At 46.3% G+C, this 17,183-nt stretch overlaps 1 pseudogene; it reads right to left on the bottom strand.

Annotated features, from left to right (window-relative positions):
* LOC135511487 (KICSTOR complex protein SZT2-like) overlaps positions 1–17,183 on the bottom strand; it is a 141,157-nt pseudogene that overhangs the window by 18,329 nt on the left and 105,645 nt on the right.

Raw genomic sequence — 17,183 nt, 5'->3', positions numbered from 1 at the left:
TGAAGTAGTGAGATGAGGTGGTCTGTAGTAGTGAGGTGGTGTGGTCTGTAGTAGTGAGGTGATGTGGTGTGGTCTGTAGTAGTGAGATGATGTGGTGTGGTCTGAAGTAGTGAGGTGAGTTGGTGTGGTATGTAGTGGTGAAGTGAGTTGGTGTGGTATGTAGTGGTGAGGTGAGGTGGTGTGGTCTGAAGAAGTGCGGTGAGTTGGTGTGGTAGGTAGTGGTGAGGTGAGGTAGTCTGAAGTAGTGAGGTGAGGTGGTGTGGTCTGAAGTAGTGAGGTGAGTTGGTGTGGTATGTCGTGGTGAGGTGAGGTTGTGTGGTCTGTATTAGTGAGATGAGTTGGTGTGGTATGTAGTGGTGAGGTGAGGTGGTGTGGTATGCAGTGGTGAGGTGAGGTTGTGTGGTCTGTATTAGTGAGGTGAGTTGGTGTGGTATGTAGTCGTGAGGTGAGGTTGTGTGGTCTGTATTAGTGAGGTGAGTTGGTGTGGTATGTAGTCGTGAGGTGAGGTTGTGTGGTCTGTATTAGTGAGGTGAGTTGGTGTGGTATGTAGTGGTGAGGTTGGGTGGCTTGAAGTAGTGGGATGAGTTGATGTGGTCTATAATAGAGTTGGGTTGAGTGTGTTCTTTACCAGCTGGGGGTCAATCTCCCCTACAGATTGACTCTGCACTGCATTGAGGCGCTCCTCCAGTTCGCTGAAGGATAGTTTGCTCAGCTTGAGCATGTCCATGGCCAGGTGCTGGTGTTGGTGTTCTCCATGGAACAGCCTCCTCCATAGGTTGTCCCTGCGACAGTGGCCCATGGCCTGTTCCACGCTCGCCTGGATCTGACTCTGCGCACAGCCCACCTGGATTGATGATTGAATCAATACATTTATTTGACCAATTTAAAATACACAGCCTATAATTTAATATATATGCAATAACTCCTACATAAAGATATAGGTAAACTGATTTAATTTGAAATACTAACATAGTAACCTATTGTATTGAAATGGTAACCTACAATTGCCTCATCCATGTGAATACATCAATACACGCACTAAAAAGTTAAAAACACAATGAAGTCTTAGCGGTCCTGGAGAACCCTACCTCCTGGTTGAGCAGGGGTAGAGGAGACCCTGGGCCACAGACCCTTGGGGGCCAGTCAGGGGATAGAACTCGTTCCCTGCGCTGGGGGTAGAGATGAAGGTGTCTGGGGCTGAGGCTGCAGGGGTGGTCTCCTCCCAGAGGTCCAGTTCAAGGTCCCACACCCCGCCTGGTTCTGTACCTCTCTCAGGGGGAACCCTTCCTGCCAGGTCGCTGACCTCACGGTGTATCTGGGGAAGCTTTTTGAAGCGACGCATGTCAGCCGTCAGCCGGGGGAACAGCTCTCTCTGGCTGGTCATTATCACGTAGTAATGCAGCCTGAAACATAAACACGCAAGGACACGTCACACACACACTCAGATTGAGAAGATGGATAAGTCAATGTTATTGCAATTCAACTTCATACAGAGTTATTGGTACAGCACACAGTTTAATTTTAATGTAACCTACTGTATAGAATACTATCCTATTGTTTTCAATAGCAACCTACTGTATGCAATTGTAACCTTTCCCAAAATGATTTCCACTTTCCATTGTGCGTTATATAATCCCTCCTTTCATCTCTCTGTACCTCAGCAGATGTCTCTCTCCCTTCGACTGCTCATCAAACGGAGCGGCATTGTGACACCCCAGCAGGGACATGTCAAAATCGTCATGGTGACGCAGGCCTTCAAGGTCCTTGTAAGAGCCCAAACTAGATGAGAAGAACAGGTCATGCATAATGTGTGTTTAATTCACGCAGGTGTGTGTGTGTGTGTCCATAGCCTACCTGTTCCACAGTGCAACCAGACTGTACTCATGCAGGTCACTGCTGGGTGGTGCACCCTTCTTGCCATCGATGGTCATTGCGGCCTTGGACATGCGAAGGGGCTTCATGCCGTAGGTGACAGCACGGTCAGTAATGTTTCATACAGCTGGTGAGCTGTGATCATCCCCGTAGAGATGGAGAAACACCCTGATGGACAGACAGAAGCATGAGTTTACCGACAGGACATAGGCCTGGATACAACCCAACATAGATTAGCGGCCTACACACAGCGATAGACTTTCAGGAAGTCCAGAATCCAGTTGCAGAGGGAGGTATTTAGTCCCAGGGTCCTTAGCTTATTGATGAGCGTTGAGGGCACTATGGTGTTGAACGCTGAGATGTAGTTAATGAATAGCATTCTCACATAGGTGAGTCTCACATTCATTTTGTCCAGTTTTTTTGTCCACAGTCCTTTTGTCCAGGTGAGAAAGGGCAGTGTGAAGTGCATTACAGATTGCATCATCTGTGGATCTGTTAGGGCGGTCTAGGGTTTCTGGGATAATGGTTCTGATGTGAGCGATGATCAGCCTTTCAAAGCTCTTCATGGCTACAGACTTGAGTGCTATGAGTCGGTAGTCATTCAACCTCTTGAATCTATAGGGGCGCTATTTCTTTATTGGATAAAAAAAACGTGCCCGTTTTAAGCGCAATATTTTGTCACAAAAAGATGCTTGACTATGCATATAATTGACAGCTTTGGAAAGAAAACACTCTGACGTTTCCAAAACTGCAAAGATATTATCTGTGAGTGCCCCAGAACTGATGCTACAGGCGAAACCAAGATGAAACTTCAAACAGGAAATGAGCAAAGTTTTTGAAGCTCTGTTTTCCAATGTCTCCTTATATGGCTGTGAATGCGACAGGAATGAGCCCACAATTTCTGCCGTTTCTCCAAGGTGTCTGCAGCATTGTGACATATTTGTAGGCATATCATTGGAAGATTGACCATAAGAGACTACATTTGCCAGGTGTCCGCCCGGTGTCCTCCGTCGAAATTGGTGCGTCATCTTCAGCTGCAAGTATTTTTCCATGGGATTCAGAGGAGAAAGTAGACTTCCACGAACGATATATCAATGAAGAGATATGTGAAAAACACCTTGAGGATTGATTCTAAACAGCGTTTGCCGTGTTTCAGTCGATATTATGGAGATAATTTGGAAAAAAGTTTGCCTGTTTTGATGACTGAATTTTCGTTTTTTTTTGGTACCCAAACGTGATGTACAAAACGGTGCGATTTTTCCTACACAAAGAATCGTTCAGGAAAAACTGAACATTTGCTATGTAACTGAGAGTCTCCTCATTGAAAACATCCAAAGTTCTTCAAAGGTAAATGATTTTATTTGAATGCTTTTCTGGTTTTTGTGAAAATGTTGCCCGCTAAATGCTACGCTAGCTATCAATACTCTTACACAAATGCTTGTTTTGCTATGGTTGAAAAGCATATTTTGAAAATCTGAGATGACAGTGTTGTTAAGAAAAGGCTAAGCTTGAGAGATAGCATATTTATTTCATTTCATTTGCGATTTTCATAAATAGTTAACGTTACATTATGCTAATGAGCTTGAGGCTATAACTGGATACAGGTTTTTTTCATTGCCAAACGTGAACAAAACGGAGCGATTTGTCCTACACAAATAATATTTTTTGAAAAACTGAACATTTGCTATCTAACTGAGAGTCTCCTCATTGAAAACATCTGAAGTTTTTCAAAGGTAAATGATTTTATTTGAATGCTTTTCTTGTTTTTGTGAAAATGTTGCTGGCTGAATTCTAGGCTTATAGCTATGCTAGCTATCAATACTCTTACACAAATGCTAGTTTAGCTATATTTTGAAAATCTGAGATGACAGTGTTGTTAACAAAAGTCTAAGCTTGAGAGCAAATATATTTATTTCATTTCATTTGCGATTTTCATGAATAGTTAACGTTGCGTTATGCTAATGAGCTTGAGGCTATAAATAGGATCCCGGATCCGGGATTGCTCGACGCAAGAAGTTAAGCAGGTTACATTAGTGTTCTTGGGCACAGGGACTATGATGGTCTGCTTAAAACATGTTTGTATTACAGACTCTGACATGGAGAGGTTGAAAATGTCAGTGAAGACACTTGCCAGTTGGTCAGTGCATGCTCGCAGTGCAGGTCCTGATAATCCGTCAAGCCCTGCGGCCTTGTGAATGTTGACCTGTTTAAAAGTCTTACTCACATCGGCTGCGGAGAGCGTGATAACACAGTAGTCCGGAACAGCTGGTGCTCTCATGCATGTTTCAGTGCATGTTTTCGAAGCGAGCATAGAAGTAGTTTAGCTCGTCTTGTAGGCTTGTGTCACTAGGCAGCTCTCGGCTGTGCTTCCCTTTGTAGTCTGTAATGGTTTGCAAGCTCTGCCACATCCGACGAGCGTCGGAGCCGGTGTGACATGATTCGACCTTAGTCCTGTATTGACGCTTTGCCTGTTTGATGGTTTGTTGGAGGGCATTGCAGGATTTTTTATCAGCTTCCGGGTTAGAGTCCCACTCCTTGAAAGCGGCAGCCTTTAGCTCAGTGTGGATATTGCCTGTAATCCATGGCTTCTGGTTGGGGTATGTAAGTACGGTCACTGTGGGGACGACGTCGTTGATGCACTTATTGATGAAGCCAATGACTGTTGTGGTGTACTCCTCAATGACATTGGAAGAATCCCGGAACATATTCCAGTCTGTGCTATCAAAACAGTCCTGTAGCTCAGCAACTGCTTTATCTGAACACTTTTTAATTGACCGAGTCACTGGGGCTTCCTGCTTTAATTTTAGCTTGTAAGCAAGAATCAGTAGGATAGAAGTATGGTCAGATTTTCCAAATGGAGGGCGAGGGAGAGCTTTGTATGCGTCTCTGTGTGTGGCATAAAGGTGGTCTAGAGTTTTTTCCCCCTCTGGTTGCACATTTAACATGCTGATAGAAATTTGGTAAAACGGATTTAAGTTTCCCTGCATTAAGGTCCCCGGCCACTAGGTGCGACACCTCTGGATGAGCGTTTTCCTGTTTGCTTATGGGGGATTACAGTTATTGAGTGTGTTCTTAGTGCCAGCATCAGTCTGTGGTGGTTTGTAGACAGCTACGAAAAATACAGATGAAAACTCTCTAGGTATATAGTGTGGTCTACAGCTTATCATGAGATAATCTACTTCAGGCGAGCAAAACCTCAATACTTCCTTAGATATCCTGCACCAGCTGTTGTTTACATATATACATTGTCTTACCAGACGCCGCTGTCCTATCCTGCCGATACAGTGTATAACCACCCAGCTGCATGTTGATAATGTAGTCGTCCAGCCACGAATCTGTGAAGCATAAGATATTACAGTTTTCAATGTCCCGTTGGTAGTTTAATCTTCCTCGTAGGTTGTCTATTTTATTTTCCAATGATTGCAATTTAGCTAGTAGAACGGAAGGCAGTGGGGGTTTATTTGATCGCCTATGAATTCTCAGAAGGCAGCCCAACCTCCGTCCGCTTTTCACGCAAATGACGGGGATTTGGGCCTGTTCCCGGGAAAGCAGTATGCTCTTCATGTTGGGCTCGTCGGACTCATTAAATGAAAAATAAGCTTCTGCCAGTTTATGGTGAGTCATCGCTGTTCTGACATCCAGAAGTTATTTTCGGTCATAAGAGACGGTAGCAGCAACATTACAAACAACACAAAAAAAATAACAAACAAAAAATAAGTTTGGTTAGGAGCACATAAAACGTCAGCCATCTTCTCCGGCGCCATGATACAATTTCCCAGTTGTCAATAGAGATCATGCTAACTGTTAGGCTCAAGCAGAAATCACATTTAAAGTCAACCGCAAAGCACAGGTTGTTGATCTGTCTTGGTTTTAATTCTGGCCTGAGCCTTATACATACTGCTAGGACTCTTTTCAGGATTTAGTTGTTTAGGTGGGTTGAGTCAGACTCACCCTGGAAGACGTGGTTTCGTCTGAACTTGGGGATGTCAGGGTGATGAGCTATGAAGTCCTCCAGGAAGCCGGTCAGCCGGTATCCCTGCTGCAGGGTCATGTGACAGCCCACCAGGGACTGGTGAACCACCCGTAGGTGGAAGTCATAGCTGAATGAGTGCACATGCATCAGGACAATCACCTTATCACACTCCTCCGTGAAGAGCATGGAGAGCTGGATGAGAGAGGTGGCGACACAGTGTAGACACTCACTACAGATTTCTGTAAGGGCTGTGGGAATGGGATCGGACACACACACACACACACACACACACACACACACACACACACACACACACACACACACACACACACACACACACACACACACACACACACACACACACACACACACACAATGCAGAGGAAGAGGATCCCATGACCTACCATTCACACAATCATCTGAATTAATATCAAGCCAGTATTGGCAGTATCATATGCACAATTCAATGTTTAATCATAAATGTTTGTGAAGTTAGGCCTTGCTCCTCTCCCTCTCTCTGCATTTCTATCCATCTAGTGTCTAATCGTAATATCAGACCCATTAAATTAGTCTACATCGGTAGGAAAACCTCCCTGCTGTTTCAGCCGTTCTCAGAGCCCATTGTCTGTCTGTTTGTATCCACCCAATCTGTGGCGGCATCCACTTAAAGTGCCTCTACTCCTCTACCTCTACTCCTCTACTACCACCCCTCCTCTGTGAGAGGCTTTTGTAAGCAACTGTGATATCAATCAACTTCATAATTGTATCTTATTTAATTAAATCCAACATCAAAGCAGAGGCTTACAAAAGCATTAATAGCAAAATGCTAATGATTGAGGTGAAAAACTGGAGCATGCTGTGATGACAACACAATACGAGGAACTGCGGTTTGGAGAGGGGTGTTTGGAGGGGGGTGGAGGGTAAATGCTATTACTGCAGCTGCTTTCATCTTGACCATTTGCCTGGAACAAATGCAAATAGGTCTTATCAAATCAAAGAGTCAGCTAAAAAATAATATAACAGTGTTCATTTAATGCCAGTACTAGTCAAGAGGCATTCATTACACATCAAGAAAAAGTCATTTTCCCCTCCTTTTAAAGTCAACGTAACGAGTTGAACCTTTCACCACCTCCCTGAAGAAGTGAACGTTTTGTACCAGACTCAGCCATTTTAGTTTGTGCTAGGGCAGACACCTTCAATAAAATACAAGCACAGAACACAGAGTACATTTCTCCAGTGGTATAGACTGTAGAAGAGATTGAAGGCTAGAACATTGCAGTAGTGTAATGTCAGAAGTTGGAACAGGCTGGTACAAAGTGGTTTAATGGTTCTGTTGGTCAGTGTTCCCCAGTGGAGATTGAGAGATCTGGAGCCTAATTAGCTGAAACCTCCGACTCCTGAGCCCAAAAGACCGCTGAAGCGATTAAGGGTACAAACTGCCCTTTAGCAGTGAAGCCACAGAGATACACTATTAATAATACTATATAATGATGTTACTATTTAATCCAACACATTTATTAGGGTCCTGTTAACTGCTGGGTCAACACTGTGAATTAATTGCTCAGGCATTTACCAACTGCCATTCTGAACTAAAAACTATTTTTGGTTATACCTTTCAAACTTACTTGAGCATACTAATATTCATGCTAAACTTTTCAAACTGTTCACAGGTGCTAGTAAAGAGGAAGTTAAACGTATATAACTTTGTTAAAACGTAAAATATCGGTACAAAGATTATCTGAGGTTTGAACTCATAAATGTACTAAAGAAATCACAGACAGATGCTTGAATAAGACAGGGGAAGTCAGAGGTTTGCTCATTCCACATTTGAGCGGCGAAGAAAAACACAGGGAAAGACAGTAACAGTAAGTATTCTGCAAAAAGAGCAGCATTTAGGCTGGTTTAGTCACCAGCTGCATGAAACACAGACTGATACGGGAAGAGATGGGAGGGAGGATCACAATGACCCAAAGACAGACAGCAAATCAAAGCTCAGCATCATTCTGGCCAGTTTGGCCCAGCAGCAAGATGAAGATGTAGACTGAGACAACAGAGGACTGAGATGAACCCAAAAGTCACAGCAGAATAGAACATGAAGGGAAGTATGACATTGGAGCCTAGAGCTCCACCAGGCTGCACTGAAGATGGCTTCCTCTGTCTGATTGAATCTATCACCATTCCTCAGAAAGAAAGAAAGAAAGAAAGAGAGAAAGAAAGAAAGAAAGAAAGAAAGAAAGAAAGAAAGAAAGAGAGAAAGAAAGAAAGAGAGTGAAAAAGAGAGAGAAAAAGAGAGAGAGAGCGAAAGATAAAGTAGATAGAGGGATCAGGGGACATTGCAGCATGCAGAGGGGGGGAGACACCCCGCCCCTAAGGGTTCTGTGACATACTGCAGTCAGAGACTGGTGTGGCATCAGGGAATGGCTTGAGACGGAAAGGTTTTGAGGTGAGGAGGGAGCCCTGATGGAGAGGGGACATGAGATGGGACGAGACAGACAGATACTCACAGAAACATACACAGAGGTATGCACAGACACACACAGAAACATACACAGAGGTATGCACAGAAACATACACAGAGGTATGCACAGACACACACAGAAACATACACAGAGGTATGCACAGAAACATACACAGAGGTATGCACAGACACACACAGAAACATACACAGAGGTATGCACAGACACACACAGAAACATACACAGAGGTATGCACAGACACACACAGAAACATACACAGAGGTATGCACAGACACACACAGAAACATGCACAGACACACACAGAAACATACACAGAGGTATGCACAGACACACACAGAAACATACACAGAGGTATGCACAGAAACATACACAGAGGTATGCACAGACACACACAGAAACATACACAGAGGTATGCACAGACACACACAGAAACATACACAGAGGTATGCACAGACACACACAGAAACATACACAGAGGTATGCACAGAAACATACACAGAGGTATGCACAGACACACACAGAAACATACACAGAGGTATGTACAGACACACACAGAAACATACACAGAGGTATGCACAGACACACACAGAAACATACACAGAGGTATGCACAGACACACACAGAAACATACACAGAGGTATGCACAGACACACACAGAAACATACACAGAGGTATGCACAGACACACACAGAAACATACACAGAGGTATGCACAGACACACACAGAAACATACACAGAGGTATGCACAGACACACACAGAAACATACACAGAGGTATGCACAGACACACACAGAAACATACACAGAGGTATGCACAGACACACACAGAAACATACACAGAGGTATGCACAGACACACACAGAAACATACACAGAGGTATGCACAGACACACACAGAAACATACACAGAGGTATGCACAGACACACACAGAAACATACACAGAGGTATGCACAGACACACACAGAAACATACACAGAGGTATGCACAGACACACACAGAAACATACACAGAGGTATGCACAGACACACACAGAAACATACACAGAGGTATGCACAGACACACACAGAAACATACACAGAGGTATGCACAGACACACACAGAAACATACACAGAGGTATGCACAGACACATACACAGAGGTATGTACAGACACACACAGAAGGAAAGGAAATGGACAAACAAAGAACATGAGACAGGCAAAAGACAATTGTCAGAATAGAGCTCCCCAGCTTGTAGTCGTAAAAAATGGAAATGATTTACCTCTGGTTCGTTGGTGAGCCCTATGGGGAAATAATGGGGTTTTGGGATGAACACATAAAATAAGTTCTGAGGTTAACACAGGCTTAAGAGATCTTATACGTTTTGTATAAGACCGTTTTATCCCCCCCCAAAACATGAGTTTCCCCATAGGCCAAAGAGCCATGGTGGAGTTAGTGCCTATAAAAATACGCTCTATTACACATGCAAAGTCACGTACAAACTCATTGTGTTGCTACACTTAAAAATTTGTTTTATTTCACCTTTATTTAACCAGGTAGGCTAGATGAGAACAAGTTCTCATTTACAACTGCGACACTCACATTAATACGATTAGAATGATCTAGATCAGAGAGGTGACAAACTAGTGTGTGAGCACCAAGCGTGACCAGGTCAGACAGGCCACGAAGACAACAGTCAACACTGAGGGGAACTGAGGCTGACAGAGTCCAATTATAAAACACACACACACACCATCTCTAGCTCCACTCACTCATCTACTCCAGAGCTTAACAGACATGTCTACCACCCTGCTGTGCATCGAGATGGACTCTGCAACCGCCATGGCTCTTCTCAAACTCGAATCACTGTGATTAAAGAGAACGCTCCCTCGCTCTGTCTGCTCAGACTAACATACGTCACTTTGAGACAGTTACCAACACGTTGAGGGGAAACGGTGAGCATCAAAGTGACACCTTGTTCTCTGCCTGCCTGTCTGTATCCTATTAAATAACAGTCATCTCACAACCTGAAAACTGATCCGTCACAAGGAGGAGAGAAAGAAAGAGGAAAATGAGAGTGAGAAAGGGAGTGGGATGAAGAAAGAAATAAAAAGAGAGAGGAGAAAGCCCGAGCTAGCCAGAGCCAGAGCCAGAGCCAGAGCGAGGCTACATTGTGAACAGCTCTCTCTAACAACACAGGGTCAGCCTGTACACTGTATGCAGTGCTGAGCACAGCCATTAGTCTAGTACATAAGAGTTCAGACCAGACGCACCGCTGCAAGCTCCATCTCGCCATCTCCCTAGTCCACACCACAGTCCATTAGCTCTGTTCAAAGAGTGGGCAGACTGCTGCAGTAGCTAATAACTCACCCCACACACTACACTCTGCCTAATAGTTTACATGGCAAAGCAATTACCAGCATGAAATATATGGGTTAGGAGTACAATAATGTTTTTTAAAAATGAGTATACCATATACAGTATGGCAGGCAATCCTTATGAAAAACTGTAGTAAAAGAGGAGAAAAGGATGTTTTGCAAAGTCAGTCCATGGATTTCTTTCATATAATAAGACAGTTTGCTTGAGAAAGAAATGGAGGAAAGGCGGTTTCAAATCTCTCTTGGCAATCTAGTTGTATATCATTTCAACAGAAATGTTACAACTGAAAGAGTCAGACACTAAAATTAGTGCTTAGTATCACACCAATCACTCATTATTTAGCTCCTGGCTTCTAGCACACACATTTACAAACAAACAAATGGCAACAATAACAAAAAATATTTCAGATGGCTTTATAGTTGTAGATGTGTCACACCCTGACCATAGTTTGCCTTGTATGTTTCTATGTTTTGTTTGGTCAGGGTGTGATATGAGTGGGCATTCTATGTTGGATGTCTTGTTTGTCTATTTCTATGTCTGGCCTGATATGGTTCTCAATCAGAGGCAGGTGTTAGTCATTGTCTCTGATTGGGAACCATATTTAGGTAGCCTGTTTGGTGTTGGGTTTTGTGGGTGATTGTTCCTGTCTCTGTGTTAGTTTGCACCAGTTTAGGCTGTTTCGGTTTTCACGTTACGTTTATTGTTTTTGTATTGATCGTGTTTCATCTTCATTAAAGATGTATCTAAATAACCACGCCGCATTTTGGTCCGCCTCTCCTTCACCAAAAGAAAACCGTTACAGAATCACCCACCACAACAGGACCAAGCGGCGTGGTGACAGGCAGCGGCAGCAGGAGCAGTGCGAGGAGTACTGGACATGGGAGGATGAGTTGGATGGAAAAGGACCCTGGGCACAGCCTGGAGAATATCGCCGCCCCAAAGAAGAGCTGGAGGCGGTGAAGGCGGAGAGGCGCTGGTATGAGGAGGCAGCACGGCGGCGTGGATGGAAGCCCGAGAGTCAGCCCCAAAAATGTATTGGGGGGTGGCTCACAGGAAGTATGGCGAAGCCAGGTAGGAGACCTGCGTCAACTTCCTGTGGTTACCGGGGGGCTAGAGAGACCGGGCAGGCACCGTGTTATGCTGTGAAGCGCACGGTGTCCCCAGTGCGGGTGCATAGCCCGGTGCGGTACATTCCAGCTACACGTATCGGCCGGGCTAGAGTGGGCATCGAGCCAAGTGCCATGAAGCCGGCTCTACGCATCTGGTCTCCAGTGCGTCTCCTTGGGCCGGCTTACATGGCACCAGCCTTGCACATGGTGTCCCCAGTTCGCCTGCATAGCCCAGTGCGGGCTATTCCACCTCGCCGCACTGGCAGGGCGACCGGGAGCATGCAACCAGGTAAGGTTGGGCAGGCTCGGTGCTCAAGAGCTCCAGTGCGCCTGCACGGTCCGGTCTATCCGTCACCACCTCCACGCACCAGCCCTCCGGTGGCAGCCCCCCGCACCAGGCTGTCTCTCCGGCTCATCCTTACAGGTGCTCCCGCCTGTCCAGCGCTGCCAGAGCCTTCCTCCTCTCCAGCGCTGCCAGAGCCTTCCTCCTCTCCAGCGCAGCCGGAGTCTCCCGCCTGTTTGGCGCTGCCAGAGCTCCCGTCCCTCATTCCAGAGGCGCCAGAGCTACTCAGTCCAGCGCTGCCAGAGCCTCTCCAGCGTTGCCGGAGCCTCCCGTCTGCCCAGCGCCGCCTGAGCCACCCGTCTGCCCAGCGCCGCCTGAGCCACCCGTCTGCCCAGCGCCGCCTGAGCCACCCGTCTGCCCAGCGCCGCCTGAGCCACCCGTCTGCCCAGCGCCGCCTGAGCCGCCCGTCTGCCCAGCGCCGCCAGTGCCGCCCGTCTGCCCAGAGCCGCCAGTGCCGCCGGTCTGCAAGGAGCCGCCAGTGCCGCCGGTCAGCCAGGGGCCGCCAGTGCCGCCGGTCAGCCAGGGGCCGCCAGTCAGCCAGGGGCCGCCAGTCAGCCAGGGGCCGCCAGTCAGCCAGGGGCCGCCAGTCAGCCAGGGGCCGCCAGTGCCGCCAGTCAGCCAGGGGCCGCCCCTCAGCCCAGAGGCGCCAGTGCCGCCCCTCTGTCCAGAGCTTCCGCCCCTCTGTCCAGAGCTTCCGCCCCTCTGTCCAGAGCTTCCGCCCCTCTGTCCAGAGCTTCCGCCCCTCTGTCCAGAGCTTCCGCCCCTCTGTCCAGAGCTTCCGCCCCTCTGTCCAGAGCTTCCGCCCCTCAGTCCAGTGGGGTCATGTAGTAGGGTCGCCGTGGTTAGGAGGCCAAGGAAGCGGACAAGGTGGCGGACTAAGACTATGGTGAAGTGGGGGCCACGTCCAGCACCAGAGCCGCCACCGCGGACAGATGCCCACCCAGACCCTACCCAATAGGTTCAGGTTTTGCGGCCGGAGTCCGCACCTTGGGGGAGGGAGGAGGGGGGGTACTGTCACACCCTGACCATAGTTTGCTTTGTATGTTTCTATGTTTTGTTTGGTCAGGGTGTGATATGAGTGGGCATTCTATGTTGGATGTCTTGTTTGTCTATTTCTATGTCTGGCCTGATATGGTTCTCAATCAGAGGCAGGTGTTAGTCATTGTCTCTGATTGGGAACCATATTTAGGTAGCCTGTTTGGTGTTGGGTTTTGTGGGTGATTGTTCCTGTCTCTGTGTTAGTTTGCACCAGTTTAGGCTGTTTCGGTTTTCACGTTACCTTTATTGTTTTTGTATTGATCGTGTTTCATCTTCATTAAAGATGTATCTAAATAACCACGCCGCATTTTGGTCCGCCTCTCCTTCACCAAAAGAAAACCGTTACAAGATGGCCAGATGCTGATGAGAGTTAGGCATCTGTTGGGGCTTACCCTCCCTCCCAGCTGAGATACAACATCTGGAGATGCTCAGTAAACACACAGCAGTCGTTTACACATCTTTACACTGAATTACACCTCATTTAGAGCAAAACCTGGACACACTCCAAAATTAGAGAGAGAGAGGGAGAGAGACATACATACAGAGAAAGAGAGAGAGAGAGAGACATACATACAGAGAAAGAGAGAGAGAGAGGGAGAGAGACATACAGAGAAAGAGAGAGAGGGAGAGAGACATACATACAGAGAAAGAGAGAGAGAGAGAGAGACAGACAGGGAAAGAGAGAGAGAGAAATAGAGAGAGACAGAGAGACAGACAGAGAAAGAGAGACAGACAGAGAAAGAGAGAGAGACAGAGAAAGAGAGAGAGATACAGACACAGAGAGACACAGAGAGAGACAGAAAGAGACAGAAAGAGACAGAAAGAGACAGAGACAACTGTGAGTACCAGGAGATAGTGATAAAGAGAGGGAGGATGGATGGATGGAGAGTGGAAGGGAGGGAGGAAGAGCGATTCAAGTGAATCACACCATAGCCAGGGAGGTATAAAGTCACCATTATGATACAGAAAGATGTGTGGAACCAAGCTGATTACAAGATCTTATCTGTCTCTCTCTTTAATCATCCTTCTTTTCTCAGCCCCATACATACATTAGAGGAGGCTATGGCCTGGTTTATTGGGCCCGGCTCTGTGGTCTAACTTACAGCATCAGAGATAGAGATGCCATAATGTTACCTGAGAGTTGATGATCTGTCCCATGGGGATGTGTGAACACTCCAGAGCATACTGCTTCACACAGAAGTAACAACCCTGAGCAAGAGAGAGACAGAGAGAAGGAGAGAAGAAGGAGAGAGATGACATACTGGATAGAATATCATACACTGTGCTACTACACTACTCAGGGCTCAACAGATATCATTACTCATGAATTATAATGTGGTGGGTGTGTGGTTACAATGACAAACTATTCTAAACACATCTCCTACACTGTGAGAATGATGCATAAAATACTCAGTAGGAAAGACCCATTTCAACTAAACTCTTCTGTCTTTAAGGCCTTGAGTCAAATTGCACATAATCTAAACCTGAGGCCCATGTTAAGCTAATGGAGTAGGAGGGGTGAATGTGTAATATGGAGTAAGAGACACACACATAGACAGAGAGAGAGCACGAAAGAGAGTGCGAGAGAGAGAGTGCGAGAGAGCTAGAGAGAGAGTGCGCGAGAAAGAGAGAGAGAGCGTGAGAGAGCGAGAGAGAGAGTGCGTGAGAGAGCGAGAGAGAGAGCTAGAGAGAGAGAGTGCTAGAGAGCTAGAGAGAGAGTGCGTGAGAAAGAGAGAGCATGAGAGAGAGAGAGTGCTAGAGAGCTAGAGAGAGAGTGCAAGAGAGAGAGAGAGTGCGCGAGAGACAGAATGCGTGAGAGAGCGCGAGAGAGCTAGAGAGAGAGAGTGCTAGAGCTAGAGAAAGAGCGCGAGAAAGAGAGCATGAGAGAGAGAGCTAGAGAGAGAGTGCTGGAGAGCTAGAGAAAGAGTGCGAGAGAGAGTGCGCGAGAGAGAGAGTGCGTGAGAGAGTGCGAGAAAGAGTGTTAGAGAGTGTGAGAGAGAGCGCTAGAGAGCTAGAGAGCTAGAGAGAGCGAGAGAGCAAGAGAGAGAGCGCTAGAGAGAGCTAGAGAGAGTGCGAGAGAGAGAGAGCGAGAGAGAGAGAGAGAGCGTGAGAGAGCGAGAGAGAGAGCGTGAGAGAGCGAGAGAGAGAGAGCGTGAGAGAGCGAGAGAGAGCGTGAGAGAGCGTGAGAGAGCGAGAGAGAGAGAGCGTGAGAGAGCAAGAGAGAGAGCGTGAGAGAGCGTGAGAGAGCGTGAGAGAGCGTGAGAGAGAGAGAGAGAGAGCGAGAGAGAGCGTGAGAGAGCGAGAGAGATCGAGAGCGTGAGAGAGCGAGAGAGAGAGAGCGTGAGAGAGCGAGAGAGAGAGAGAGCGAGAGAGAGAGAGTGCGTGAGAGAGCGAGAGAGAGTGCGTGAGAGAGCGAGAGAGAGTGCGTGAGAGAGTGCGTGAGAGAGCGAGAGAGAGTGCGTGAGAGAGCGAGAGAGAGAGTGCTTGAGAGAGCGAGAGAGAGTGCGTGAGAGAGCGAGAGAGAGAGTGCGTGAGAGAGCGAGAGAGAGCGTGAGAGAGTGCTAGAGAGCTAGTGGTCTCAGTAAGACCAAAATAATGGTGTTCCAAAAAAGGTCCAGTCACCAGGACCACAAATACAAATTCCATCTAGACACTGTTGCCCTAGAGCACACAAAAAAACTATACATACCTTGGCCTAAACATTTACATTTACATTTAAGTCATTTAGCAGACGCTCTTATCCAGAGCGACTTACAAATTGGTGAATTCACCTTCTGACATCAGTGCCACAGGTTACCTGTGGCACATCAGGTAACTTCCACAAAGCTGTGAACGATCTGAGAGACAAGGCAAGAAGGGCATTCTATGCCATCAAAAGGAACCTAAATTTCAACATACCAATTAGGATTTGGCTAAAAATACTTGAATCAGTCATAGAGCCCATTGCCCTTTATGGTTGTGAGGTCTGGGGTCCGCTCACCAACCAAGACACAAAATGGGACAAACACCAATTTGAGACTCTGCACGCAGAATTCTGCAAAAATATCCTCCGTGTACCACGTAGAACACCAAATAATGCGTGCAGAGCAGAATTAGGCTGATACCCACTAATTATCAAAATCCAGAAAAGAGACGTTCAATTCTATAACCACCTAAAAGGAAGCGATTCCCAAACCTTCCATAACAAAGCCATCACCTACAGAGAGATGAACCTGGAGAAGAGTCCCCTAAGCAAGCTGGTCCTGGGGCTCTGTTCACAAACACAAACACACCCTACAGAGCCCCAGGACAGCAGCACAATTAGACCCAACCAAATCATGAGAAAACAAAAAGATAATTACTTGACACATTGGAAAGAATTAACAAAAAAAACAGAGCAAACTAGAATGCTATTTGGCCCTACACAGAGAGTACACAGCGGCAGAATACCTGGCCACTGTGACTGACCCAAAATTAAGGAAAGCTTTGACTATGTACAGACTCAGTGAGCATAGCATTGCTATTGAGAAAGGCCGCCGTAGGCAGACATGGCTCTCAAGAGAAGACAGGCTATGTGCTCACTGCCCACAAAATGAGGTGGAAACTGAGCTGCACTTCCTAACCTCCTGTCCAACAGGATGACCATATTAGAGAGACATAATTTCCCTCAGATTACACAGATCCACAAAGAATTCGAAAACAAATCCAATTTTGAAAAACTCCCATATCTACTGGGTGAAATTCCACAGTGTGCCATCACAGCAGGAAGATTTGTGACCTGTTGCCACGAGAAGAGGGCAACCAGTAAAGAACACACACCATTGTAAATACAACCCATATCTATGCTTGTTTATTTTATCTTGTGTCCTTTACCATTTGTACATTGTTAAAACACTGTATATATATATATATATATATAATATGACATTTGTAATGTCTTTATTGTTTTGAAACTTCTGTATGTGTGATGTTTACTGTTCATTTTTATTGTTTATTTCACTTTATATATTCACTTTATATATTATCTACCTCACTTG

Source organism: Oncorhynchus masou, chromosome 24 (genome assembly GCF_036934945.1).
Source record: "Oncorhynchus masou masou isolate Uvic2021 chromosome 24, UVic_Omas_1.1, whole genome shotgun sequence".
Taxonomy (NCBI): Eukaryota; Metazoa; Chordata; class Actinopteri; order Salmoniformes; family Salmonidae; genus Oncorhynchus; species Oncorhynchus masou.
Note: the sequence above shows the minus strand (reverse complement) of the source record. Positions and strands in the feature narration are given on the sequence as shown.